The sequence below is a fragment of the Hirundo rustica genome, chromosome 7, assembly GCF_015227805.2.
Source record: "Hirundo rustica isolate bHirRus1 chromosome 7, bHirRus1.pri.v3, whole genome shotgun sequence".
Classification (NCBI taxonomy): Eukaryota; Metazoa; Chordata; class Aves; order Passeriformes; family Hirundinidae; genus Hirundo; species Hirundo rustica.
Window position 1 is genome coordinate 33,412,705 of NC_053456.1, and position 26,036 is coordinate 33,438,740.

The following is a 26,036-nucleotide window of genomic DNA, read 5'->3' on the forward strand; positions in this document are numbered from 1 at the left end:
CCTTGTCTCCTGATGTGCTGTTCAGTCCTTTTTTTAATTGATTTCCTGCTTTTAGATCTTGGAGCTGCTGTGCCATATGCTGCAATGATCTTGGTTTTGGAAGATGCTTTCCTGTGAGACAAACTCATCCTAACCTGGGGTGAAACCCAAATTTTATAAAAGCAAAATCAGGGGTGGTGAGATGAGTTTGTTGGCATTTGTTACTGACAGACTGATATTGCCAGAAGTATTCTATAAGTTGTGCTCTTGCCCTCTAGGTATTTAGGTACTTGCAAACTACTTGACTGATTTTTTCCAAAATCTTTACAAAGATGGCATTTAACTGGTTGGTTTGTAATTTTCTGCAGCTTCAAGAGACCTTTCAAGTGAGAGTGTGGTGTTTGGGAAGATGTTTGTGAAGATAAAGCAGACTCTTGTCTGGTTTGTTCTGAAGTCTGAAATCCTATTCTTTAGTCAGGGAGGATCCACACAACTTTCTAAGCTGCATCTGCCTTGAGTGTTTCTTAAGTTGCTCTTTCCTATTCTAACCTGAAGTTCTGCTTCTTTTTAAAACCATTATAGTCAGTATTAGCTCACTGTTTGCCTTGTGAAAATTGAGCAATGTTGAGTTGTAGCCTTCTGTGCATCATTTTTGTTATGCCTCTCGGCTGAACCATGACTCGTCCTGTCTGCATTTCAGGTCATACAGATTCTTCTTTTGTTGCCCTTTATGTTCCTGGCTAATCATAATTCAGTTTGTTCCTTACCTTTTCTGATTATATTCCCATAGTTTCACTTTTCCTTATTTATATGGGATTTGCCTCTGTTTTCTGCGTGGTTTTCATTTGAATATTCAGGCTCTTAAAAAAGCTTAGCATATTCTTCCTATGTACTTGTAGAGTTTGTTGTTAAAGCTGCTAAACTCTCTTAATTCTGCACAGAGCATAAACCCTTATCTTTTGAGCTGTCCATGCTTCTGTTCCCTGCCAAACTGAATGGAAGTCTTCCAAAGAAACTCAGGTAGGATGGTAGAGGAACCAAGACTGGAAACTCCTCTCTCCATCCTCACCTCTGCCTTTCCCCCTTTGAAATCCAGGTCACATTCTCCTGGGTGCCCAAGAGTTCCTGTGGGATCCCTTCTCTGCTAAGCAGTACTGTCCTTTGAAACTGGTGTCTGGGTGACTTACAGTAGCAAGAAGTTCTGTGCCAGTCATTGAAACAGCAGAAGTTTCCTGACTTACTGGCCGTACTGCTGTTTGGGCTTGTCATCTAAAATACTGTTGATCAAAGAATTACTTCATCTAAAAGAAGGTTGCATCATTGAGGTACAGGAGATAAGGTCCTAGGTCTTTTATTTATCCAAAAATCCCTTTTGTCTAATGACTCTCCATGTTTTCCACCCCATTCTGATAAACTGGATTTGACTATAATCACATTACACTTCCCGAAAGCCTCCCTGGTGATGGTGGTTGGATGTGGCACCCTTTGCTTTGTACCCTGAGCTCATGGACAGTGTGTGCTGTGAAATAGCTGCTGCCTTTCACCCTTGGGGCAACTACCTGGTGCACATGAGAGAAGTAATTTACATGTACAAACAGCATAAAAATAATTGTGGACAGTACTGTGAGACCAGGATGAATGAAGGCTATGCTTAAGTTACCTGATCCAAGTCTCCAGTCATTAAATGTGTTTTAGTCTTGGTGTGGTAAGTGCTGTGGATTCAGTGGAGCAGTGGCTGGCTTAAATGTGTGTAAGCAAAGAGGGAATTGGAATCATTGTGTTAACCACAGGAAATCTGCTTTTATGATGATGAAAACAAGAATCAATCGTAAGTAGCTAATGAATTAGCCTACAGTATCTGCTATGTTCATTTCACAGGAAATGTGATAGTCAGAATCCATTAAAAAACCCTTGCAAGGGGGTCCTCTGCAAAGAGAGCATCTGTGACGTGCAGTGGACACTGCCAGCCCTCCTTGCCTTTATCTGAAATGCTACAAGAGTGTGCATAAACACAAATTCTGATCCAGGTGCACTAGAGTCAAGGAAGGGCTTTGTCTGAGAGGTCAGAGTGGCTGTTAACTGTGGATGGTTTTACTGGAAATCTGCAGTCTGTGAAGGGCAGGTATTGGACAGGCTCAGCCTGGCTGCCCATGTGAAGAGGGGATAAGCTGTTACATCATGCTGGCAGTGTCACGTCTGAACCCATGTGGGTCAGGCTGACAGCCAAGCAGTGTTCTCATAAGGCTGCTTTTGTTGTCTCTCCTCTGAGGTGAGGAGAGAGCTGCTTCCCCTCCACACGGCTCAGCCTCTAGGAGCTCTTCCATGGGTTTCTGCCTGACTGCCTTCCTTACATCAAGTGTTCCCGAGTGAGAAGCTGTTGAAACCGATTGTGCTACATGTTACTACATGTTTCTGCAATTTCTGTTGCCTGCCTGGTTGGTTTTGCTGTCGAGGAACAGCAGTTAGCTGAGCTAACCAAATTTTAAAAAAAAATTTTTTAGGGAAAGCATGGACATCAGAGAAAATAATCACCTGGCAGCTTTTAGGGAGGCACTGCTTATCTGCTAGAGAACATATTTCTGATAAAAGATTGATCTTTAAATTAAGGAACAAATACCTTTTCACTGAAAGGGGTGACAGATACCAACCTCTTTCAGGCAAACCTCTATATTCAGTACTGCATTAACTATATACCAACATCCTATTGACTGAAAAAACCCATATTTTCCTACATATAAGTGGTATTTGAATTGAAATACTGTTCAAAGCCTAGGATTAGACAAACAGATAAATCTGTATATTTTGCAATGCAGTTACTGCTTTATTTGTCTTTAAGACCACATCAGCTTTGTTTATATTTTAATTGCATGTTTTTTGCAATCTGCTTCAACAAATAATTCATTAGTTTAGAATATTTTGTTTATAAATTTAATATAGAATAATAGCTAAGTCTTCTGTTAAAAGTTACGATATGATGCTTAATTTAAAAGCATTAGGTTACCTGATTAAATGAAGTACAGACTAATATATTAATAGATTCTGTTACAGCAGCTGTGATATTTTACAGTAAGCAAGTTTTTGTCTTGACTCATTACCCCACTGGTAGGCCAGGAGAGAGAAAAGGAGAGAACAAGTGGTACAGATTCTGTCTGCAGTATTTTCTTAGTCATAAACCATGTGATGGAATAGAGAAGCATTTGGTGTTTCTCTTAGATGCACAGCTTGTCACATGGACACACATCAGGACAAGGGCTGTGTGCTCACTCATACAATCTTTGAGCCTCCCACTGATGCAGTGTTGCCTGCTCAGGGTGCAGCCTTCAAAGCCATTGTGTTCCTGGGTGTGTGCAGTGATCTGGTTTGGTGGAAAGGCACTCTAAGGTGGCATTGGTTTCTGCAGGGGCGTTGGGGCTATCAATTGCTTCTGATACTGTGGACGCAGGGAATCAAGTGAAAATTTAGATGGCCTTCCAGGAACGGTGCGGTCACAAGGCACTTTCAGGCTGTACCAGTTGAGACACATCAGATGCCTTCACGATGTTTCAGTGATTCTCTGAGATGGAGGTTTGCTTCTGCCGTGTCAAAATCCTGGGGTGTGATTGCTCACTCATCCCTTTGCTTTTCCTTTGTGGATGGAATTTGAGCTTGGGATGTTTGTTTTTTGCCCAGCTGTCAGTGACACTAGCACCCCAGAAACAGCAGGCTGAACAAGCAGTGAGACCAAGCTGTTCTCTTCCACACGTAGTACCCAGGACAGAGGGGATGGTTTATTTTGGGGTAATTATACAAAAGCTTGCATTGCAGCTGCCGCTGGTGTCTCTCATACAAGGTTTAGAGGCTAACAAACACATTTCATGAATTTCGTTTTCTAATTCTTTTGTTCTCACTGGTCTCTAAGCTAGAAACGAAGAATTGCCTCAGAAAGCCAAAGAATTTGGTTGCTTCAAAGGGTTAAATACAGTATTGGTTGTTCTGACAAACAGACCTGGGAGTATTTGAATATTCTGTGTCTTCCAGCTTGATTTTAGTGACATGGTGGCACAGAGAGAAATGGAGAATCCTTTTCTAGATACTCCACGTATCAATTATTTGGTTGAGGAGAGTCAGCTGGGGCTCACAAAAGAGAGATCATGCCTGAAAGTGTGTGTCTGACATGTTTAAAATTAATAACCTGAAGTAGGGGAAAGAGAGGCTGTAATATGCCTTGGATTTGAGGACTTGCTTATATAACCATGCTGCACAGAACCCCATGTTGTATCAGCTGGTGTGTCAGTGGGTGCAAGAGCTGACCATGATGGTCAGCGAGAGGGGATGACTTTTGGATGAATGCTGGAAAGGGTAACGTCACCAGTACTGGCCTGTTTTATTGATAGCCTGGGAGGCAGGACAGATGAGCCCATAAAGATGTTGGGATCTGCTGTGGATACAGAACTTGTGGCACCACTGGTGTAAAGGAAACAGTGATTGAAAGGGCTCTGGACTGGCTGCATGAGATGGGCAGATCGGCTCCTTCATGCTTTTAGTTTGAGGAGAAGACTAAAAACAAAACCAGGGTCCCCCCCGCATCCTGAAACTTTCAAACCTGCCTTGAAATCCTTGTTACCCACAGAGGCTGCTAACTTGGCCTGTGGCTTTTCATAACTGCTCTACATCTATGCTCTGTTTCATCAGTAACCACAGAGAGGAAGACAGTGACTCCAGCCTTAGAGCCTTCCTCACCACATAGCCCTGGTGAAAGAGCTAGAGTGCTAAACTACATGTGTTTTTCTAGAATTAATTAATGCTCTTCTGTTTTGTTTTTCCCCTGCCTTGAGAAGAGGAAAAAAATAAAAGCAAATTTCCCCCTCAAATGGATCGTAAAATAAATAGTCTGATGTTTATTACTACTGCAGAGTATCAGACAATATTTAGAGAGTCTGGTGAAGCATTTGTCTCCTCTCAAGCTCTTCAGAATGCAGTCATCCCTGTTTCGAGTGCTAAGACAATAGCGAATAAAAAGAAATTTCCCTGTTCCAGGGCTATTTTTACCAGAGTGGTGCAGTTCCTGTTCAGTAGACCTATGCTTCGTAATCTGCATCACTGATGATATTGAAAGCTATTTTAGGCATTGCATGAAATGTTCATCCAGTCTTTGCTAAAAAAGAAGCAACCAACCCACAAGTCCCTTGTTAAACACTGGTTGCAAGGCTTCAGCAGTGCTTTGGGTAGAAGGCTCTTAGGCTGAGGTTGTGGAAGCATCTTGCTTCGTTTGGGAGCAGAGGTTGTGTGTGACCTTGGGAAAGCCCAAACTGATGATTGGTTTTCCCTCCCCTTCACCCCCTCATTATCCTGAAAATGAGGAGAACACTACCATAATCTCTTTGGGGTTTTCCCTCCTCTAATATGAATTAGAATGGCAGCAGTCTTCTGTTTTGCCCAGCATCTTGCATAGAGGGACCCAGTATGCAGCTGGACAATACTGAAATTGAGTTGTGTGAATTGTCTTGTGTGGATGTGATAACAAAATAAAACCCACCTGAAACAGCAAAATATTTTGGAGTTTAGAACAGGCCTGTCACAGTCTCACCACCTCCTTTACTGAAATTGTAAATGCCTTTATTCCCCTTTGAGAAGTACAGTGCTAAAAATGTTATTCAATGATTTCCAGGATTTTGACTTGTCAACTTCCTTACGTATTTGTATTTTCACTGTGTTGGGATGCATTGATTTTATGTGATGAGTTTCCTACGTCTGTGAGTAAGCCAGGTAAACATGAGGTTGAATCTCAGACAGGGGTGAGTGTTCTCTGTGTTCCAGCATCTCTCTGGATTAGGCTCTTCATCCCTGTCTCCTCCTATGCCTTTTGTCTTGTCAAAAGTATTTTTATAGGTATGAAAACATAGATCACAGGGCAGCCAGAACAAACTTGATGATTACGATGGTTTTTATTTGCAGTATCTTAAGGTGAAACGGTTTGCCATGGGCAGGTTCAGCAGATTGTGTCTCTGGAAATGCTTGCATGGGCAGACTGAGGGTGATTTTGGTAGCTGGTTGAAGATTCACCCCTGGGCTCCAGGGTGTGGGACACAGGCTGGCAATATGTATCCATCCCACGTGAGCTCTGTCAGGAACCTCTGAGACAAATTCCAGGACAGTTTTCAGGACTTCTTATTCTTTCACCATCCCAGTCCACGGTGTTTTTGCTGCGGCCTCCCAGAGCTCCTGGTTACTTTGGCTGGTGAAGGGGAGCTCTAGAAGCGAGGAAAGGATCATAGCAAGGCTGTGAACAAGCACCAACTGGTAAATGGTGGAGCTGAGGAAGACAAGGCAGGATTAGGGTTTCCTTGGTTTCTGCAGAGCATGATCTCTGCAGTGGGAGGTTTGGCAGCAGCAGGCACCCCTTCCCATGAGTCACAGGAGGCTTTTTCAGAGGAGAGGTCTAAGAATTGCGCTAGTGCCACCCTTGCTTGTTTTTTTCTATTTCTTCCAAAAGGCCTTTTTGCTGCCACGTGGAACTTGCTCCACTGTCCTCCTTGTCCCATACAGCCTACCTTCTTCCATTTCCTCATCCTCCTCACTGCTGTGGTGGTTGGGAGAGTGGGGAAAAGCTGTCAGCTCAGGACGGATGATCTTAAGATCTTGCTAAGATCTGTTTATAGCAGCGAGGGTGGAATTTCTGTTTGATGCAACGGTTGATGGATGTGTGAAGTCATCCTGTGTTTGTGGGGGAAGACGGAAGGGAATCGATTCCCTTTGCAGCCCTCTACCCCCAAAATTTTGGGAGACAATCCCTGGAAATCAATGGGAAATTTGTTAATCCTTCCTGCAAGCCCCCTTGCCCACTCAAAGGTAAATGGGTTTGTTGGACCTCTCCCAAATTTTGTGGTAGAGAGATGTTTCATTTTCCTGTTGATAGCCTTCCCTTTCAAATGCTCTGGTGTCATGGGGCCTGAGAAACACCAGCTTACTACTGGGAAGTGAACCTAGTTGACTTCTGTATCCTGAGTGCAGGGAAATTTAAGCTTGTCTTCAGTCCTTAATGGTGTGCAGGGCTTATTGGTTACTCCTGACTGCTTCTTTGCTGTCTATGCTGTTTTATTGCAAACTTAAAATGCTTGAAAACGAACCAATTCATCTTTTTAATTTTTCTCATATTCTTCTAAAAAATTAATTTATGTTTCTCTACCCCTTCTTTACTATCCCTCCTCAGCTGAGCTGTTTAGCAGCCCAGCTCCTCACAGAACATGGAGTGATTTCTGAATTCACAGGTTCCTTTTCCTACTGATATTAATATTGTCCTGAAGAAAGCCTTGGAATAAGGAGATGTGATCAAAGCAGACGCAACAGCTGAATAGTGGCAGTAAAACTGAAGTCCTTATTTCACAAAGAACTTATTTCTCAGCTGAACTGTGCAGTGAGCCCTTTTAAGCTTTTGTATTAGTTGTGAGGGGTTCTCGCTTGCCCCTACAGTCCTGCAGCACTTCTGCATTTTCCCTGGTTTTATTTCCCCTTGGTGTGAATAAGGAAATGCAAGGCTCAAATAGCATAGACAAGCTGGTTCCAACACGTGAACAGCACTAGACAGAAAAATAAGAGGGGAGAGCGAAGTGCCTTCTTGATCTGTAAAGCAGAAAATACTAAATCCCTCCAGACCTCCTTTTTATCATGTGCTGTCCATAAACCCCGTTTGGGATTTGGATCAGCATCACGGCAGAACCGGGCGCGTTGCTGCCTGTGTGCGGTGCAGGCTTGTGTGCGTCTGGCAGCAGCACAAAGGAAAGCAGTCGATGATATTCATCGGATTAAAGGCCCGATTCCTGGGGACACACTTGGTTGGATGCAATTAAAATGCCTGTCAGGCATTTGATACCAGCAGCCCCTTGACAAGCTGCTTCAGCAGCCGCGAGGTGCAGCATCCTATTGTAAGTGGGTGATGGCGGAGCTGGCTGGCTTGTCGTCGTTCTCGAAATTTCCGTGGCCGGTGAACTCCCTCTTCCTCTCCCACTCACCCTCTTTTCCTCCTCACCGCTGCGGGGACTTTTCCTAATTTGCGGTTTTCCTTTTCCTGACGTGCACATGGTAGATACAAGCTGGTGGCTTGCAGACTGCGTCTGTCTGGAGACAGGCAGCGAGCCGATGGATAACAACACTCCGGGAGAATGATTATGCAGCAGTTATTTAAGGCTAGGCTTTTGTGGTACGGCAGCGTGTGAGCTGGTAACGATTTTATTTAGAAAATGTCAGCTTTGTTTGCTTGTTGAGAATTTGAGAGAGTCATACCTTTGTGCTGAAGCTTTTTGGATTTTGTCTGCTGTAGGTTAAAAATCTGTAGCAGTGCGCGCTGGATGAATCGAAATGAATAGGTAATAAACTTCGGTGGATTTGTTTATGAATGCATTGATGCATGCATAGTGTGTGTCTGAAGCAGACACACCTTCATACACAGATGACTCTATGGATATGTTAATGCATTTTTTGTCTTTGTATGATAGGAAAAAAACCACTTTTCTCATAGCTAAAGACTGTTTTTCAGCAAAAATCAAGTGTTTTCAGGTTTTTTTTTTTTTTGCCCCTCCCTTTGTTTTGTGTTAGCAGATTCTTCAGTGTATAGTCTTGGACGCAGCGTGCTGATTGGAATCATCTTGTTCAAAGATCGGAAAGGTAGGATGCCTCTCTTTGAATGTGGGAAGGAATGTGGTGCAGGGTGCGGGCTGCTCTTTGTTATTTTGTTTCTCCTTTTTGATTTAAACTATAATTTTTTTTGTTTGGAGTTTTTTTGCGGTGGGTGGTTTTTTTTTTGTTTTTTGGGGCTTTTTTGGTCAGCTTTGCAGAGATTTTCAAATTGTTTTGCCAGGCACTGTGAAGTTATTTTTGATGTATAAGCATATGCTCTAGGTAACTAATTAGTCCTTTTGGCTGTGGCTACCCAAGGGTGAGATACAAACCCAAATGCTTGTCTACTGGCTTGTGTTAAGTATAGCGAGGGTGCAAGCTGCCTTCTGTCACACCACATTTGGGCTCGTCCTAATACTGATTTTAGTATCAGCAAGGACGGGGTTAAACTCAGGCTTGTTGCAAGCAGGTACAATCTCTCTCAGGTATGCAGCTCATGATTCCAGCAGCCTGTCAGTGCTGGCTGAGCATCTGTCTGATGCCTTTCTGACATACCACTGGCACTTCAGAAATTATGTCTGTGTATCAAAGGAGGAAAACAAGCTGGGTTTTTTTTGACAATGTCATTGCTCATTCCCAGGAGTAGCAGTTTATTGTCCTCTTCCCCTGGTACCTTTTGGCTGTGGTTACTTTAAGCTTTTGCCCCTGTAAAGGGAGGAGGGAGATAAAATGTTACAGAATAAAATCTCTAAGTTAATCTGTACTGCCCTTCCAGGTGTGTCAGGTAGCTAAGGAATACAGATTTTATTGATGTGCAGTGAGGACTGCGCTCAAAAAAAAAAAAAAAAAAAAAAAAAATCAATCTAGGCAGGATTGAAAATCTGCTCCTTTCACCTTGATGGGGAGGGGAAAAGCTATATCAATTTTGAATTAACTTCTCAGGTGCCAGTTCTCACCCAACACCTACCATACCAGACTTTATGATGTTCTCTGTTAGGGTGCCATACAGGTGATCATACTTCTTAGATCTGCCTTTAGACCTGGAGGGAACATGTGCCGTCACAATATGCATGTGTCTTTAGTCTGAAGTTTTAAGGGGCCTTTTAAAAACCTGAAAAAAACCCCCCACAGAGTTTTTTCTGGAAAGGCAGTTATGTTTCACTCTTTGAGAAAGCCTGGCCTCCTGAAATGGCCATTGTGGCTCCCCAGACAGGCAGGAATCCCAAGCCAGAACCTAGGCACTGGCAAAGGTGTGGGCCACTGCTAACAGCAGAGCATGCCTCTGAAAGGTGATGGATAATCAATATCATTGTAATGAATTTTTTGACTGTTTGATAGATGCTGTTTCCTGAGGGAAGGCATTGTGAATTTTTCCAGATATTCTCTCTCCTCTTTTCTTATGGACAGCTCACTTCTTTGTTTTCTTCTTGTACACATCTTTCCATTCTCTTGGCCCTTGTAGATTTTCTGTCTTTGGCAGAAGGCTTTTTACCTAATAGATTTTCCTGGCTGAATAAAATTTTTGAAGGGAATTCTTTACTTGCTAGTTCTATCTTAGCTGCTTTTAATACTGTTGCCTCCTGGTTTCAGTTATCACTAGACTCATTGAAATAGAAATAGTAGTAAATAGTGTTTAAAATGCTTTAATTAGTGAAAAATGCATTCATCTATTTGATTTATCTGAGAGTGAGTCCTTTCTCTTCCCTCTACTTCTAATTTCACTTCCATCGTCCAAGGCAGCGAGCCAAACTGCAGTCTCATTCTGATTTCATTAATGTTTTGCAAACTCTCTCTCAAGGACTAATATTTCTTGCTGGGCTGGATGTCAGAATCCAAGGTTTTGCTGCAGCACTGGAGAAGGGGAAAGGAAGGATCTCACAAATAGAAATTATAGCATTGTTAGCAGACAAGTAGAACTGCCTAGTTTTTATAATATTGGTGGATAAAGAGTCCAATTTTTTGACAATGTGGATCCCTTCAGATCCCAGCAGGTTTTCATCTGCTGTGGAAACATCTCTTATCTCCTGTACACAGCATCTGATCAATCCTCTATGGTATCCTACAAGCAGGGAAACTACATCAGCTATTTGTTATTAAATCAGAATTGGTGGAGATTGGATTTTCTTGCTACATATAAAAATACATACGTATTTCTTGTACTTCTGATTTAGCAGTCATTTTGGCCTCCTCCTTTCATCTGGGCTTTTAAGATTCATGTTACAAATCATTCCTTCAGGCTACAAAGAAGAAAATGAGGTGTTATACTGGCAAAAATGGAAATTATTTCAAACAATATAATTTTCTTGACTAAGAGGTAAGGGGACACTTAGGGTGTAAGAGGAGAATTAATTCTAGATTGACAGGACTTAAAAATCCTGTGGCCACAGGGGTAGCATAGGTTGGCTTGGGATATCAAATAGAAAAACATTTTGTTAGCTGATACAAAAAGGCAGCAGAAGCCAGAGTGTGCCATGGCAATGAGGTGTGCTGGATTACAGTTTGTGGACTCCAAGGCATTCACCCAGGGTGACGTGATATTTGGCACTCACCTTCAATTAGACATATGACACGGTGACCAAATGCACCAAAGGCATCCAGAAGGAAAATGTGGTGTCAGTTCATCCCCTGGCTCTCCTGCAGGGAGTGAACTTGGGCCTCCATATCTGTCCCCACCCTGAGACTGTCATCTGTTTTTTAACCCTGCTCATAATGGCCCTCACAGAGGAGGTAAGGAGGCCATTTGCTTTATGGCTGTTCTAGGCTGGGTCTCAATATCCTTTGTTTGTTTGCTAGGGTTAAGGTCAGATCACCAGGATTAATGTTGTCTTGTCCTGTGATTACATGAAACAAGTAGTGGTTTGAGCGTTGGAATGAATGGTGCTGACTTTGATCTATGCCTTGTGCTTGATGAACAGTTCTCAGCAATGATTTTCCTGCTGTTTTACTGATTAGAAAGACTGTGTCCTAGGCAAACTTAGGTGGCAAATAAGGGTCCTGTATTCTGGCTTTTCTTTCCGCTGCAACGTGAGCAGGGTCCCTTGCAGGGTCTGTGTTTTCTACTTGAATGCCAATTTTCATGGGACTTGTAGGAAGGCAGCTACCTCTGTAACAAAACAGGATGAAATTGGTCAAGAGACTCAAAAGTTGCTAGAGAGAGCATAATCTACATAAAACTTTCACTAAGACTGGAGCTGATATGTCCTGATGAAAGTTCTTTCATATGCATTTGCATCTTGTGTCTTCTCCTCCTGTGCCAGAGCTTCCACTATTCCAGTTTCGGTGTGGCCATGTGCTGCCAGCTGGGCAGGTCAGAGGCAGTGTGTGGTGAAGTTATGGCAGTGCCTTCTTCATTTAAAGGAAGAATTCGATTTAATTTTATTTTTTGTTCCTAGGAAGAGACATTTGTCCTTACTTCTCTGTCAAGCTACATTTAAATATTAAAAGCTAGGGATAGTTAGCAGAAGTTTGGTTTATTAATTTTAGAAAGGACCCTCTGTAACCTGTCAAGAAAATAATCATTAAAGCACGAGAATCCAGTGGAGGATGAGCTGAACCAGGAGCTGACATGGCCTCAACTGGAGGAAGAAGGTGCACCTGATGAGGTGCAGCCCTGTGGTTCCTGTGAGCAGCTGTAAACTGCCAGGTTAATTCCTGAAAGTTTGTGTGCTCTTTCTCTTCCTTGTTTTCTTTGTCTCTAAAACAGACAAAGAAATGCCAGTGTATTTCTCAGGAGAAGTATTCATCAGCTTTGCAAAATGGTTGAGATCCTTGGTTACAGGAAGCTGCAAAATTTTATCATGAGACTTAGGATGATGGGTTTTGTCTTGGCTGCAGTGACAAAGGTGTTTGTAGTGTTACTGCAGTAGCAGTAACAATAAAATGGTTAAAATACTAAGACTTGATTTCTCCCAGCTTGACCCATCAACTTAACTCTTTCTTCTTTGCTGTATTGAATTGCATTGTGATCATAGAGGTCAGTGATGGCATTCAAGATGTTAACAAATAAATAGTAATCAATTAATCTGTCCCATTTCATACAAAAGAATGGCTTTTTTCCTGATGGCCACTTAGCTGGTATACCAAAAGCTGTGAAAGGCAGAGTCTGTGTTGCCAGTAGCATGCTAGGAAAAAGCCTCTATAGCAGCAATGCTGCTGAGTCACGCTTTACAACCCTGGAACATTCCCTGAAAGGCTGGAGATGCAGATTAACTTCCTTTCCCAGTCCTGGTCAGGGGACTATTCATTCCATTATTTGCCACCAAGTGAAGCCTCTAGATAGTTATGCACTGCTGCTGTTTTCGCTGACCTTTTATGGAGTGCATTAGCATGGAGCTTGCGAGAAATCATGGGCAATTTATTTTAATACCTTGGGTGTCAGTCGGTGCTAAATCACAGAAGCTATTTCCATTTATTTTCTGAGTCATCCCGGTTCTTGTGATAAGGTGATTTTTTTCAGTGTATATGGTTAGTAAACTGCATTTATCTCTCCTTTTTCTTATTTGGTTTGTATAGTCTGCTTAAAAATGTAAATGTATGCCTTAATTGGTGAAAAGAAAATGAATCGCATGTAAGGAGGTGCCTTTCTTTGCCTTTTCATTATCGAGGGGAAAGGGTTCATGACTGCTGGGAACAGAAATAGAGAGCAGTGGGGGAAAGATCAGAGGTGTGCATTGAGTGGCAGGATAACAGTCCCTGTATCATCCAGTTGCCTCTGCCTCTGTGGTTCCCAAGTTGCTTCCTTCCACATGCCCAAAGAGACCTGAGCCCTCTGCTGCTCCTCAACACAGGGGGCATTTGATACTGAGAAGCTTGATCTTATGGTAGAATTCATAGCCCTGAATTTGGCTGGGGAGAAGAAGATACATGGGACAGCTCTAGGCACTTGCACATCCTCAAACATCTGTTTCAGACGTGGTAACAAGGTGACAGCACATCTCTGAAAAGTTCCTTGGCAAGTCACTGCCAACTGCATGTACAGGGCAGCACAGTCCAAGCATGTGGTACAGCAGAGGGGAGATTTTGCTGAGCTGGTGCCTCATCTTTGCTCTGGAGAAAGCCCCTAGTTCCTCCTGCTCTGTAGTGCCAGGAGCACTGTTCAGCTGTCCTGTGTACATCCCCGTGCTGTGGTGTGCTCTCAGGCCCCACGTGGGCTTCTGGCAGCGCTGCGCAGGTGAGGGACTGCTGCTCTCTTGGCACTGTATTCTACATCTTCTCTGAGCATCAGGAGGGTTTTTATTTAAATATTATTTATTTCTGAGCTGATAATTTGCAATATAGGATGTCAGTGGAGTTGATTTGGAGTTTCACAGGCTTAGATGTCTCTCTTGCCAGGGTGGATTTTCTATACCCACACCCCTCTCCCCCCCTGTTCTTTAAAATACTTGAGGCCTGAGGTATTATGGAGGAAGGGCAGCAGAAGTGGACAGCACGTGGCTGTAACAACATGGAGATTGATCAGGCTCTGCCTTTGGGCAGTCTAGCCCTGGAAACCAGCCTGCCCTGTTGGGATTCAGCGCTGCTGCACTGTTCTTCCCTTGTATCCAGCCCTGAGCACACCAGAGGACAAACTCACTGGTAGCTCCAGCTTGCCTTTGTCTCTGTCTGCAGAGATATAAAACCCCTTTTTGCAGTCATAGTCTACCTGAAGTTGTCTCTGGCAGGGGTTAGAGAAGGGACAAATCCACTAACGTTTCATAATTGAGGACAGAACTATCTGCTTCAGGATCTCTGTAGTTGCAACAGTTTAACTGAAATTTATTTAAGGGTGGGTTTACTCGCATTGTTCCCAGCCAAAAGTGCTGATCTTCTCAGCACTTTTTAGTGGGATTATGGTGGCCTGGCAGATGAATTGACATTAGACTCCTCTGTGCTGGCAATGGTGTGTAAACCGAGTTTATGATGAATCAAGATGGCTGATACCTGTATTGATAAATGCATATTAAATCTGGGCTGAGTTGTTGCTGCATTTTGAGCTTATGCCAGCAAGTCTGTGTGGCCAGGCCTCATCCTGGAGCTACAGGTGTAATCCTGGCCACCCACAGAGGAGCTCAGCCACTCTCGTGGTCAGCTGTCCAGTGAGGACAGACCCCTGACCCAATGGCATTCTGCTCCAGTGGCTTCCCCAGGCTTCTGGCTAAGTCCAGTGTAGTCTGACTGTTGATCCTGTGTCTTTTTAAAATTTACAGGAAATTGGAAACACACATCTTTCACTTTTAAGTGAAGCAAGGTACAGTTGATTGTGCAGTGAGCTCCTCACTCATCATACATGCTCTGCTAGAGCCAGTGTGCCGCTCCTACATGCATCTCTGAATCTCTAAATGACAAGATAACATTTGAGTAATCTTTTCTTGGGTTTAGCAAAATTATGATAAAACTGAAGGAACATTAGAAGCCAAAGAATGAGTCAAGATGTCACTGATATTTTTTTAATGAACATATAACAAAATAGAAATTAAAGCTACAAATTGAGAACCTCAGTAATGTGCTAAATGCCCTCAGAAAAGAGGGAAAGCTAAGATTTAAAGTTCTGTGATTTCCCCCCATATCTCATAATCCTATGCATATACAAAAAGGGCCGACCTCTCTTTCCAGAACCCGCTGGGGTCCACAGAGATTTGTGCTCAGCACCTGTTGGTGTGGGCTCACTGTACTCAGAGCTGCTCTTGATGTCCCCCTGAGCAGAAGCTTGGTTTCTTCTTGGGTGGATGTGCAGTGCCTAGGAGAATTGAGTCTTCTTTTTGGAAAGTTGCCACGAAGTACAGCTGCAGTGCAGCTAAGTATATCAATCAGTAAAGTAAGAATTGGTGCCATTATTTGTAGTGGTGGTGTTACATAATGAGTAATAAGGACAGCAATACTTGTAAGGGTGGAGTGAGGCATGAGCAGAGCTGCTCATTTTGACAACCTGCCCTGAAATGAATGCCCTTGAGGGTCTAAATGATTGAGCTCACTCTTAGGTTTGTGGTGTTCAGTGCCTGTTAGTAAACATGTCTTTCAGCAAACACTAGTGGAAGTAATTATGGAAAGGTAAATTCAAGACTAATGTATACAACTACTAAAAGTAGTTTTACAGCTGTATGCTAGCTAGTGTGTGTAACAACTTTAAACACCAATGTGTGCATTACAAGGGAGAAACTTGAGCACTTTAGTGATTAATTATAGAACCAAAGAGATGAAAACCATGCTCCATGACACAAGTAAGGCATCCATGCAGCTCATAGTTTGTGAACTGTAAATAACTCCCTGAAAGAAATCACAAAAGATTAAAAATCCCCAAAGAAACAAAATCAAAAGAAAAGAAAAGAAACAAACTAAGGCAGAGTTCTCTGTGGTTGCCTGGCACTATCACTCTGAACTGATACACGTCTCTTGCTTCCCATTAATTCTGCTGTGTCCCCTAAGTGTTGTGTTTTGCAACTCTTGGAGTGGGTGGGTAGGTGTAAGAGCAGAGTTGTCAGAGATTTTGATCTTCATAAGCCTGTTAGTTCAATGTGGTGGGATGGCCCTTAGTACGTGGAACTGGCTAGGTTGCATTCTGGTGTTTGAGTGGGCATATTGTTATTGTGGTGAAGTCCTCTTATGTTCAGTGTTGTTGTCCTGTAACTTGTACCTCAGAATGATATTTACAGATGGAGCAAAGCCATGCTGCACCTTTTTTGTGTGTTATCATTTCTCATTTTTTGTGTCAGTAGAAAATGCAACATGTTTAATCTTACTTAGCATATTGCATGGAGGGAACAAGAACCAGAAGGGTGTGTTGAATCAGACAATTCCTGTTCTGGGAATTTGTGCTTGGCAGCTCAGGTGCAGGTCAGAACCCACAAGGCAGAAGGCTCTGCGCAGCTGTATTGCTGTGGCTTGCCTGCACAAGTTGGATGTGGGTGTCTTTAGGCAGCAGGGTCTGCACATGGCTAAAGAGATGCCTCCTGATTGTGCTGTGTCTGTGCCGGTGGTGTTGTTCTCCACCATATGTGAAAGCCACTGCTCCTGCTGTCAGCTGTGTCACACTGGTGCTGGGACTCCAGCTCTCCTGCACAAGCAGGAGGGACACGTCTGTGCCTTTTGCTGAAGGTCGTGCTCATTTTTTCATCTCTCAGTTGTAAAGAGATCTGTGCAGGAAAAATTCCTCTGACTGCTGCTGCTACGTTTGAAAAAGGGCGCACGGCAGCTTAGGGCTGTTGCATTATCCTTTATAGGCAACTTGGCAGATGATTGAGGTTCTGCTTCAGAGATGTCTTGAGCACCAAAGTCACCTCAGTTGCCTTTTGGATTGTGATTTGATGCGACTGTGGCTGTGCTACAAAATACTTCTTGGCTGTGCAACCCAAAACTTTTTTAGTATTGTTTTCCATATGTTGAAGGTGAATCCGAGCCCAGCAGGCCAAATGTAAATATTCAGCCATGGTGAATGGCTTTGAAAAATATTTGTGGTTTTCCCCCTAAAATATCAATCTGTTATTAACAGTTGAGAAAATTAGTGAGATGTACAAAAGGGGGTACAGTCAAATCATTGTGTCCACATGTTCCACCTACATTTTGTTAGTATTTGTGTTTCCATTTTCCAGAGCTCTCTTTGTTACAAATAACCCTTGTAATGTTGCTGTTGTGACCTATAAAATTTCTTTTCTGCAGTATCCAATTGGGCACGAGAAATACCAAAACAAATTCTATCTAATATCAATGAAGGAGTGCTGGAGTTAGAAATATTTTTGTGAGATCTGTTGCAGTAAAGTACTGTGGACAGACTAATTCCTGGAACAAATAAGCTTCTTCCTATAACCAAATATGAATTTGTCCTGTGTGTATATGTGTGCATAGTCAAATATAATATAGAAATGTATATAAAACCACGGTGTCAGGAGGGGAAGAAAATAGTGTATCTTCTTTCACACACCCAGAATTTCACTCAGTTTATAAAACCTCGGTGTTTGGATGTTTTAGGGTGGGGTTTTTTTTAAACTTTCTACATCTGTCAGAGAGGAGATGATTGTTTCTATCTTGTCAGGCTTAAAGTTTATTTAGGTGTTCTGAAATATTGTTGCTGAGCTAAAATTGATAAAATAATTTAAAAAATATTCTTACTGGGCCTAGTGTAGCAACTATGGGATTGACTGTTGACTTGAAAAACCTTAGACAAGGCTTGCAGTGAAGGATAATCCCAGATGTGGGCATCTCCTTTCCACATGTATTTTTGTTTGATTAGTTTACTAAATATAATGAAAGTTATATTTACACAAACTGTTCATGTGTGTTCTGTTAAAAATATGTTACCACCTGTTACAAACAGGTTTAAACCCAGAAGAGCAAAGAATGCTAAGTCTCTGTGTAAAAATGAAAAAAAACTTTGAAGGCTCAAAATACTCCCAAAATGCAGATTAAAACCAAACAAGATTAAGTGTTGATGCCAAAAAATTGCTATTTTTTTATTTAATAGTAAGAGGGGCAAAGAGACAGCAAGAGAAAGGTTAGAAAGAAGCCAAGGTTGCTTTAAAAAGCACTGGATAGGTCATCACCAGACTGTACTATCTTTGGTGCTGCTGAGACGGGGTGGGAGGAGCGGAACAGTTTTTACACTTTTTTTTTTTTTTTTTTCCTACTGTTTGAAGTGTCTTCTCTGCCTTTGCTGATCTCTGGAGCAGTTGGCTGGGATGCAGCAGCCCATCCTCTGAGATGCAGGCCTTTTTATGGGCCACAGTCCATGCCACATGTGGTTTTCAGGTGTTGAAGGGTGATTATGATAAGCAGACATAATGACGAAGCGCTTTTTGAAGTCTTTCAGGTGTTAAGCAGTCACAATGACGAAGCACTTTTTGAAGCCTTTCTCTTATTATTAGGCTCTTACACCACCTTTGGATTCATGTTATGGTGCTAATATGCTTTCTTGCAGTTTTGCTCCCTCTTAAATCAAGAGAAAGAAGCAGCTGTATGATAAACTGTGTTGTGAGAAAATCATATGTTATGACCAAGCTTAAAAAGGCTTTTGAGGATTTACAGCTATGAGTGTTTATGAGAACTGAACTCATTTTCATTTCTCAGCAATCCTGTTGGCAGAGATCATCAGGAGTCAGGTGTCTGTAAAGATGAAGTAGTGCAAGATGTCGGGGAGGTGGGAAGCAGGGACCCTCAGCTGCTGCAGGAAGCTGCTGGCCATGCCTGAAATGCTGACTGGTTGGGCTGTGGCTGATGGGTCCGCCTGGCAGCACAAGGACAGTGGCACTGTCTCTGCAGGTTTGCTGTGGGAATGTTAAGCCTATGGATTGAGGTAACCCTTACAATATTAAAAGCCCCAGTCTTGCAGTGTCTGTAGGGGAAGGGCCCGTCAGATATCACAGAAACTTGCTGAGATGTCTCTGAGTGTCTCACCAGCCCCTGCAGTGTGTCCCCTGCAGTCTTTTGGTTGTCTCTGGCTGTTTGTCAGTCTGATCAGCAGCTTTTGCTTTTGGTAAAATGCTCCCCCCCAGCAGAAATTTGCCTTGGACCTGAGCCTCTTGGCTACTTAGCGGAATTAAGTCTTTCACTGCTCCATGTCATTCAATATTTACTCCAGCCCACTGGCTCTGGGTACCCCAGCTGACATTGGTTTTCTGGTCCTTTTGCCCTGTATCTGTCACTGTTCTTGTCTGTGCTTAAAGTTTGTACCTCTGAAGTGAAATGGACATTTTTTTTTTTTTTTCAGGCCCTCTGCTGTCCATGGTAGGTTGTCTCAGAACCCCAGGGAAATGCTGGGCTTGCCAGGCTGCCTGTCACATTTCCAACACAGCGTGTCCCTGCCTTTCACAGAGCTGTGCTGTTTTGTCCCTGGGTCTGAAGCATGTGTTTGCAAGGCACAGAGGCGTAGCTTATCACTGCTGGGCAGGAGCATCTGTCCCAGGCTCTACTTAATGTTGTGCTTGATGGAGAGAATGGGTGAATTGCTAAATGAAGGCATGGAAGGAAACCCCATGACCTCTGCACCTGTTTTAGGTTAGAGGGCTCCATGGGATAAGAGCCAGCCTTTGAACCAGCACGTCTAAAGCTGGGCTGGGCGTAGGAAAACTACTTATCTGTTTAAATAGACTTGATGGCTATTGTGTGGCTGCCATCTGTCCTATTTCACACACGGTAACTTTGTTTTATTATCACCTTTAACCATATCTTACTAGGTCTCTAAACTGCTGGTCAGTCTGCATTCATTATTGAATAGAGAGGCTGCCACTTTTTTTAACAACAGAAAATAATCTTATTACAATAGTAGTAAATGAGCCTTTCCCCCCTGTTTTGGCATGAGTGCCTTTCTGCACAAGAAACGTGATTGATAGCGGGGACCTCACTGCAGCATTTATCATCCTGATTAATCACAGCACTTTAATAGGATGCTTTGCTTTAAACAGAAGACAGTGGCCATCTAAACAATAGCTGGAGCATTAAGCATTGAAAGCCAAAATGCATGTTATGATTTTTTTTTTTTTTTTTTTTTAATATTGAGGGGCGGGGGGGAGGCAGTATTTCAAGGAGGACAAGTGTTGGGTGTGGAGGATGCTTCGGGGAGCTCTAAAAAGTTTGTTAGCAAGAGTTAAGAGGTTTGAAGGAGTTTCCTACTGGGATAACAGTAATAAAAATGTAATGGCGAATGTGTAATGCGTTGTAGACATTGTTTATTGTGCCAGTTCACATCCCAGTCAGTCTGCTTACCTGCTGTCAGGAGGTGGTAGTGATTCATATGCTGATGGTTGGTTCCACTGCCCACGTGGCAGTAGGGAGCAGACTGAAGTTCTTGGTATCTCTGGACCACCTCTGGGTCCAGTTACGTGCAGCAGCTGCAGGAGACCTGCAGCACTGCATGTGAGTGGAAATAGGAGTCACTCTGCAGTTCATTGATCTGTTCTTAGCAAGTGTTCTCAAAGTTAACAATGAAGACTTTTAAAAGGGTTGCAAGCCCTGAAGTGCCCAAGTGGCATTCTTCCCTTGGGAAACCTGTCATTGGAGTTTTAATACTTGCAAGAAAGCAGGAGTTTTCTGGAAGATTTCTGTAAGTGTTTGTTGTCCTCAGGCAGAGGTTAAGCCCAGGCAAGTTCAAGGTTCTCCTGTTGCTGTTGAAGTGTCCTCTTACTGTTGTGTTCCTGAGGGCTGTAGGGACCCCTGTGGTGGTGCAGAGATGATTGAATTGTCTTTGGATGCTTAACACTGTCACTTGTCAGTGCACATCTGTAAACTAAAAATTGAATGGGGTCTTAGCTCTTACACAGGTTTCTGTGCTGGCAGGGAGGGGCGAGTCCTCCAGGATGTGAAATACAACAACACTCTCAGGACCTTGCTACCTTCACCAAAGGTGAAAATTGGGAGGTGCTTGGTACATGAATGAGTTAATAGGCAATTGCATTTTAAGGTCTTTGCAGAAATGTATTGGTCGCTTTTTGCCCATTTCTGATCTTTGTCCCATTGATCTGTTTAGCTTCTACAAAATGTTCAAAATGCCCCAGTAAGCACTGCATGAATCCATTCTTAATATATCCTAAAGAGGTTATTGTTATGGAGTGCTGTGCCTGGGCTGTTGAGTCAGTGGTGGTGGTAGTTGACAATATCAGCAAGGGAATGACCAAGAGGATATTTCCTTTTGGGTGCTTGTGGTCATGGCTTCTCTATGTCAGGGGTCCCTTGCTGCTTGGAGGGGAATCATCTATATGCAAAACTTAAATATCAAAACTTAAATAATAAATAAAACAAACATACCTAATCAAACAAAAAGGAAAGTAGCAGAGGAAGAAGGGGAATAGAAAGATCCTATTCTGCTTCGAATTCCTGTTGAGACTGGCCACCTGTGTGCCTTTGGTATTGTTTTGTTGCAGTGAGTAACAATTTGTAGAAAGTTAACCTTAATTCCTCCTTCCCTAACCACCCTGAGCACTGTTTGCATTTAGGATGGGAGGAGGAAGGACTGTGGGGTTGCTGCATTGTCACTTAAGCAAAACTAAGGAGCAACTACAGGATCTTTGGGTCATTGTAAAAGGAAATGTAAGCAACTGTAGATGGTTAGACCCACTGAATAAAACAGTTTGAGAGCTGGGAAACTGGTGTGGGGACATCAACACACAACACAATTGCACTTAGAAAAATATATTACTTCACTTGCTATGATTTTTAAGTTCAAAGCAATGGAACAATTGCTACCCTTAAAGGGTAAAAAAAATAGATTGCAGCAAATAAGCGCACTCAGGTTAAAGCCTTGGCCCTCCAGCACGTTGTACTGTAAATGTAAAAGGTACAGTTTGGGAAGACACCTATTCCCAGAGCTTGCAGCATGTTTGTGTCAGTATTGCTGGGGGAACCTGCTGCTATATCTCCTTGGCGGTTGCAGAAATAGGCACAATGGCATGTTTGCTGACTACTCCTTGGGTTGTCTTGCATATAGGGTTTTTCCCACTTTAGTGTTTTAGTTTTGGCTTTTTTCTTTTTAGGCTTCAGTCGTGCAACTGGTGATCCTGGCTTACCTGGTGTCAGTTGCAGTTTCTGGCAAGGGGGAGGAGGAGAAGGTTGGAGATGAAGAGGCAGTCCATAAACTTTTGGTAGCTTATGTGATGGGGCAGCTCTACAGTGCTTGAGTTCCCTAGAGGCTGGTAGACAAAATTGCTTGCACAAAGACAGTTTTCTCCTGGATCTTCCACTGATTTCTCTGTAATTTGGGATGAGTAATTTAATTCCTGCTCTCACACCAGACTAAGTTACTTTTTCTTACCTAGAAAACACATGAAAAATGTGTTTCTGGAGGCCGTGAGGTAGATACCTAAACTATAGGAATTTGTATAGTTATTTAAAGCCTGCACTTATCTTATATTCACTTGAAACTGGGGTGACTAGGTCAGCCTCTTGTCAGGAGTGGACCTAGATCATGCAAAAGGATTCATAGGTTGAAGGCATTCCTTTTAGAATGTGCTGTGGATGCGGTAAGTGCAAAGAGCCAAATGACAGAGCTTTGGTTTTTGCAGCAAACAAAACCCTGTGGTCTGTAGCATGGCAGGGCACTAGCCTAGCATTTACATATATAGGCAGAAATGGCAAATGCTTTTATTTTGGGATTTAAAACACCAGAAATTAACATTGTAACTGTTTAAAAGTCATCATATGCAAAACTTGCTGTTAGGGCCTAAGGCTCACTGTACTGCATATGTTATATATGAAACTCCTGTGGGTACATGAATCCTAGTTGATTATGCCAAGACAGAGCTATCAGAAGACCTGGGTTTAGTTGTTTTTTGGCCTAATAAAGACCCAGTTGTTGACGCTGAAGGCCACGATAAGAGAAATGCTCCTGGACTCAGGGCAATGAACTTCCTATTACTTTTCTCCACAGTCTGTAAGAAAGCTGAGCTCTAACAACTGATGTTTTTAATATATTATTGTATTTAATACATTAATTTCACCTTCACCTTTCTTGATTCATCTAATCTTGCCGTAAACTTGTATGTGTGTGCAGTCAGCTCCTAAAGGCTTGTCTGCATGCAAAACCTGTACCATTTGAGCCATAGGTGTATCAAAGGGCTGTGGATAATTAAACAAGTGTGCACTTTCTTTGTTGTATGACCAAGAAAGAAGTTTTCTTCACTCTGGGGCCCCATCCCTTCTCAGTCAATCTGGCTCTTAGGTCTGTAGAGATTTTGATGGTATTGTGACACCTACATGCTACTATATCACTTGGATGCGATGATGTGTGTGGTTTCAGGTTTGACATAAGAGTTCCCTTTTGGGAGAGAAAAAGAGTTCCCTCCCTGGCAAAGGGGTAGGGATTTGGAGGGTGGTGTTCACAGTGGCAAATCCTCAGCTACTGCTGCCTCTGCATGACAGCATCCAGGATGGAAAGCAGATGCTTTCTGTGAGGACATATCTCACCTTGCCACTGGGTCTCTTCAGCCAGTAGCTGTCATTGCACGGTGCACCACAGCTGTAAACCAGCTTGGGATGGACTTCTGAAACCACCTCTTGTTGTAATGCATTAATTAGGTTTATATTGTATTTAATTTTTATATTGGTTTTGTCACGGTTTCTTCTGTACCGCCATGTTCCCCTGGAAAATGTATCAGGAGGTTTGTCCCTGCTGCTTCTCCCGGCCCATCCTCCCACACTGGAATGTAATCCAGCTCTGTTCTACTCCCACCTTGTCCCTGACTGGGTAGTGGCTTGTCCCTGCCTCTAGCCCCGTCCCCCCAGGAAAGAGCCCTGGGACAGCCTGGGGAGCCCTTTCTTGCACCAGGATGGGGACCGGACTGAGCTCTGGACTCTGCAGCTGCAGGACCCCAGAATAAAGCTGTGATCCCCCCCCGACCAAGGGCAGACTCTTTCCTTTTGCCATCAACGGATGCCTGCTCTCTCTAAAGAAAAAGGTTTACAGTGTCCCTGGGATCTTTTGGGACCCTGAAGGGGAAATTCCTTCTGGCATGGTTTCTCTCTCAAGCTAGCTGAGGCAAAAATGGAGCACGGGTTCCAAGGGAGAGAGAGAGCCGTGTCAACCCCTCAGGTCCTAAACACTCACACAGAATCACAGAATGTGTAGGCTGGAGGAGACCTTCAAGATCATCGAGTCCAACCCAGCCCTAACACCTCAACTAGATCATGGCATCGAGTGCCACATCCAGTCTTTGTTTAAACACATCCAGGGATGGTGACTCCACCACCTCCCCCCCGGGCAGACTGTTCCAGTACCTTATCACTCTTTCTGTGAAAAACTTTTTCCTAATGTCCAACCTATACTTCCTCTGACACAGCCTGAGACTGTGTCCTCTTGTCCTGTCAGATGCTGCCTGGAGAAAGAGACCAACCGCAGCTGTCTACAGCCACCCTTCAGGCAGTTGATGTACTCCTGATGTAACAGAATGATTCTTCTGACCACCCTTTTCTTAAGGGCAGGGGAACGCAGGATTGCGTAAAACATGATCTCCCCCTTTTCTCTCTGTGTTACTCGTGAGAAGTGTGTGGTACTGTCAAGAGAACATGGTTCAAAACCTTCTGAAACTCAGGTGAAAACTTTCATCAGCTTCAGTGGGCTTTCAGTTGGTCCCCTTAGGATCTGCTTTGATCAGTAAAGAGAGTGCACTGGGCAATTTTAGGTACTGACATGAGAAGGGCTGCTCCTGCTCATGGGGATCTTTTCTGCTGAGGTTTGCAGGTGAAGACAATGGCTCTTTGGGTTCCCTGCCACTGCTAAGGGAAGGAGAGGCAGGCTGTCTGCAGGGCACAAGGCAGCTCGTCCCAGCAGCTGAGGAGGAAGGCATGTCAGATGCCAGCTCAAACAACATGCAGAGTGACTTGTACAAAGTGGAGCTTAGATGGCGTGACCTACTTGACTCAGAACAGCACTCCACCTCAACTGCAGTCAGTCTTGTTCAGGGAGAAGATGAAGTAAACATGCATTTTTAAACAAGTGACAGGTGAGATAAAGATGAGGAAACTTAATTGGAATTGTCACTGCAGTCTTTTGCCAGAGGCTGGCATCATGCTGAAAAGTGCTGACATTAATAATGTTTGCAGGATGGGACAATCTATTGTTTAATATTAATGACTAAAATTCACCTTCTTATTATTCACTTATATGGAGGTGGGAGGCCTTTGGCTTGCTTTAGTTTCCAAACTGCCATTTCCTCTAAAGTGCTCCTGACTACCACAGATAATACTGTAATAAACCCCTTATATCTGAAAAGTGCTCAGCGTTTTGCTGGGGATGTCCGTTCCTTGGTTGATCACCTTCAGTGGAGTAAATTAGTATAATGATCCATACCTTATTGATTGGCTAAGGTGCAGTTAGTGAATGTAGAGGTGTTTGAGTGTGTGCTCTATGTATACAAATTAAGGTGCTTTCATTCATGTATTTACATCATTATAATGAATACTCAGACAGTAATTGTGGTGGACCTGGCTGAATGTTAAAGGTAAGAATGGTGGGGGAAAATACCAAAAAGACCCTTTAAAATAAATTGTTGCTTACTGGTGGTTTAATAGCAGCACATGGCTGTGTGGGCTCAACCTTAAAACTTAAATTTACACTGAAATGCTTTAATTTTTCTATTCAAACAAATTTTTATGGTTTTATTGACTGGTTGCAAATAGTACATTAAGGCATATGCAGTCAAACTGGGTGTAGACTTTGGGGATGGCTTTTAGCTTCCTGTGTGTGTGTTCAGTATTTTGTAATATGTTAGAAATGATTATTTGCCATTTCAGCACCTTTTCAGCTGTTGGAGGAAGGCTAAAAATTGGGCACAAGTTTTGAGCTCATGGCATTTGCAGGGCAGGCCACAGTGAATATCTCCCCTTTCACTTCCTTTTGAGCTTCTTTAGCTGTTGCCAGTTGAGGATGCTTTCCTGTTAAGTTGCCTGTGGCACTCCTGGAGATGATTTTCCACAAGTTGGTATTTTAATGATCCGTAGGAAAGAGTAATGTTATGGAAAAGATTTCTAGTAAGGATGCATGTCTCGTTTTCAGAGGTGAAGCCATAGGT

The 26,036-nt window shown here is 43.0% G+C and overlaps 1 protein-coding gene across 50 annotated transcripts in view; it reads left to right on the plus strand.

Annotated features, from left to right (window-relative positions):
* The window catches only part of MAP2 (microtubule associated protein 2), a 245,669-nt gene that overhangs the window by 100,057 nt on the left and 119,576 nt on the right, over positions 1-26,036 (plus strand). For 31 of the 50 annotated variants that reach the window (XM_040069916.2, XM_040069957.2, XM_040069958.2 and 28 more), the window contains one exon: positions 8,554-8,619. The exons of 7 other annotated variants lie outside the window; for them this stretch is intronic. The gene's annotated coding sequence lies outside the window, so the exon portion shown is untranslated. Of the gene's footprint in view, positions 1-7,670; positions 8,322-8,550; positions 8,620-26,036 lie in introns of those variants that run through there. 12 more of the 50 variants (XM_040069929.2, XM_040069947.2, XM_040069936.1 and 9 more) reach the window with 10 other exon arrangements.